This window comes from Lactuca virosa, chromosome 1 (assembly GCF_052849685.1).
Source record: "Lactuca virosa cultivar CGN04683 chromosome 1, Lactuca_virosa_CGN04683_v6, whole genome shotgun sequence".
Taxonomy (NCBI): Eukaryota; Viridiplantae; Streptophyta; class Magnoliopsida; order Asterales; family Asteraceae; genus Lactuca; species Lactuca virosa.
The window spans coordinates 170,610,488-170,613,524 of NC_136426.1; the positions used below are offsets into that span (position 1 = coordinate 170,610,488).

Genomic DNA, 3,037 nt, shown 5'->3' on the forward strand with positions numbered 1-3,037 from the left:
CTGGGTGAAGGAATCCTTGTCGAACACGATTATCTCGAAGTTCACGACATGAGTCTTAAATTCTCACGACGTGAACGGGAAATTTAAAAGATATTATAAATACCTTTGCCCATTACGATTTGGGAGACTTTTGGCCGAGGGAAGAGGTTCCAGGAGACGATTTACAGCAGGAGTAAGGCTCTGGAAAAAGGGTTTTCAACACCAAAAGAGTAAAAGTTCATAATTAAGTTATTTGTTTGATCCTTATGAACATGTTTTCTTATTTGAGTTGTGTTTATGTGTTAGTTGCTACTATGAGCAGCTGAATCTAGCTACTCTTATCTAGCTAGATGAAGCTTCTAACTTATGAATAGCATAATTTTATATGGATTTATTTAGTTGGTGAATTGCTGGTGGTTGATTTATTGTTACCTAGCATGCTTATGTTGTTGCTTTAGTTGTTTAAATTCATGTTATGTGTAGTTTAGTGACCATTAACTGCATAAACTTGATAACCTAGTAATTTAGTGAACACTGAATTACTAGAGCTAGGATCAACCAAAATCTTAGTTAGTAATTGAAGTAATTAACTTTGCTGTGCTAGAGAACATAGATTATGACTATAATTGTGTTTACATGATAAATCTTACATAGCATATTCATAAACATAATTGAATCTATGTTTAATTGTGTGTGACCATACATAGTTTTACATGAATTAATTAACTATTGGTAAATTTAGACCTAAATTACTAATATAATAACAACTAACTTAATAATCCATAATTATTAGCTAGCCATAAAGACGAAGTGGATTCGAACTGGATAAGAGTGTGTTTTTTTATCATTGACTGAATTTGAGTTAAGTTAGTCTGATCTTGCAAAATCAGATAAAACCTTTTTTTAGCTTGTTAATAATTAGATTAATTTAGTAGTAAATAGATTAATTAATAACACCGTTCCCTGTGATCGACACCCGACTTACCCAAGCTATATTGTAATCTGACTAGGTACACTGCCTATAAGTGCATAGTTAGTCTAAGTTTGTTAGGTTATAAATATTAAAATTAGTGGGTACTTCCGTGCACATCAAGTTTTTGGCGCCGTTGCCGGGGAACGGCTTAGTTGATTATTAGTTTGTCTGCTTTAAATTAATCGATCCTTTTTGTAGGTTAAAACCTGCAAGAAGTTACTTTTCTGTTTTTAATTTTTCTGCATTACAGGACTCACGACGTGAACCATTATAGATTCACGACGTGAGAACTGAAGTCCTTAGTTTTGTTTATTTCAGATTTTTTAGTTCAGTTTTACGTTTTTATTTTTGTTTTATTTCAGGAGTTCATGACCAGAGGTTCTAACACACCTTTGGTACCACCACTTGAACATCCCGTGTCTGCAATTCACAAAAAGAAGGAAAAGAGCGTGAAAGAAGATCAAACACCGAAGAAGACACCTTTACAAGAACTGAAATCAGCCTTTTCAAGGAAGTCAGGAAAGAAAACGGGAGAATCGAGTTCAACCTTAAGGAGCAAGTTTGAAGCTTTCGATCAATTTCCTACTCCACACGAGAACGAGTACAAATCAGAAAAAGAATTTTGACTTTATGTGAGTGAACCCGAGAACGAGCCGGAGAACGAAATGGCGAACATTGATGAGATGGCCATGAGGGACTACAAGAAGCGCATTCGAGATGATGTGGGGCCGAGTTTAGTACATCCTACGATTCCTGCCAATGCCACATTCGAGTTGAAGGGACACATCCTTACTGCACTTAAGGATATCCCATTTTACGGGAAGGATCACGAGGATGCTTTCAAACATTTAGACGAGGTGAACGATATTGCGGATTATTTTAACACTCCCAATATCCCAAGGGAGACAGCTTTGCTAAGGATGCTACCAGTCACTTTCAAGGGAGCAGCAAAAGACTGGTTGAAGGCACTCCCACCTGGTACAATCACCACATGGGCCCAATTGCGTGAGAGATTTCTAGATCAGTTTTGTCCACTCTCCAAAATCTCTAAACTCAAGAAGGCGATTGCCAACTTTGAGCAAAATCTTGGGGAGTCATTATACGAGGCATAGGAGCGCTACAAGGGGTTGTTAAGGAATTGTCCTCAACATGACCTAAATCTTCAGCAGGAAATGTCGATATTCTATGATGGGGTGAATGTCATAACTAGACAACTCCTTGATTGACAAGGACCACTAACGAAGAAGAACCCAATTCAGGCCAAGGAGCTGATTGAAGAATTTTCAAAGCATTCTCGTGAGTATCACAACCCAGGACGCGATGGAATAAAAGGCAGTGGAGGTGCACAAACTGAAGAGATGGCTGCTGTGATGGCAATGCTTAGCACTATGGATAAGAGATTGACCCAAATGGACCAATCAATTCATGTAATTAAAGTTGGTTGCGAGAGATGTAGTGGCCCACATTTGACGAAAGATTACACTTTGGATGAATATGGAAACAAGAAAGCTCAAGTTTGCTACTCAAGTGGGGACAAGTACGATGAAGACTGGAGGAAACCAAAGAAGGATGGCTGCCTTACAATGAATACAAGAAGCAAAAAGAAGAGAAATTTAGGCAAACTGGACGAGGTTTCTACCAAAGAGAGCAACCACTAGTTGAGAAGAAATCAGAATTAGAGACCATGTTGATAAAATTTATGGAAGCTTCAGAAAAAAGACATGATGCTACTGACACTGCAACGGAAGAACAAAGAGCTATAATGAAGAATCACCACACAATGATGATAGATCAGCAGGCATTAATATAAAATCAGCAAGCCTCCATCAATAACCTTGAAGTACAACTTGGTCAACTTACCACTTTGGTTAATGAGAAAATGTTCCCGAAAAATCCTGAAAAGAAGACTCAATCTCACATAATGGCCATAGATACTGAAGAAGACGCGATTTCTGAGTTCCTAGAAGCGTTAGAAGTGGAGCCACAACAGCCCGATCCAAGTCCAAAGAAGCCAAAACTCGAAATTGAAGAATCTGCTGGAATACCCAGTTCATGTTGTGAGCCCGCTATGCTCACATCGTGGGC

The 3,037-nt window shown here is 38.2% G+C and overlaps 1 non-coding gene across 1 annotated transcript; it reads right to left on the minus strand.

Moving 5' to 3' along the window:
* Positions 1–2,001: 2,001 nt before the first annotated feature.
* Positions 2,002–2,108, minus strand: LOC145151604 (small nucleolar RNA R71). Its single transcript, XR_013732169.1, has one exon. It is a non-coding gene; the product is annotated as a small nucleolar RNA R71 (small nucleolar RNA).
* Between the last annotated feature and the right edge of the window lie 929 nt (positions 2,109–3,037).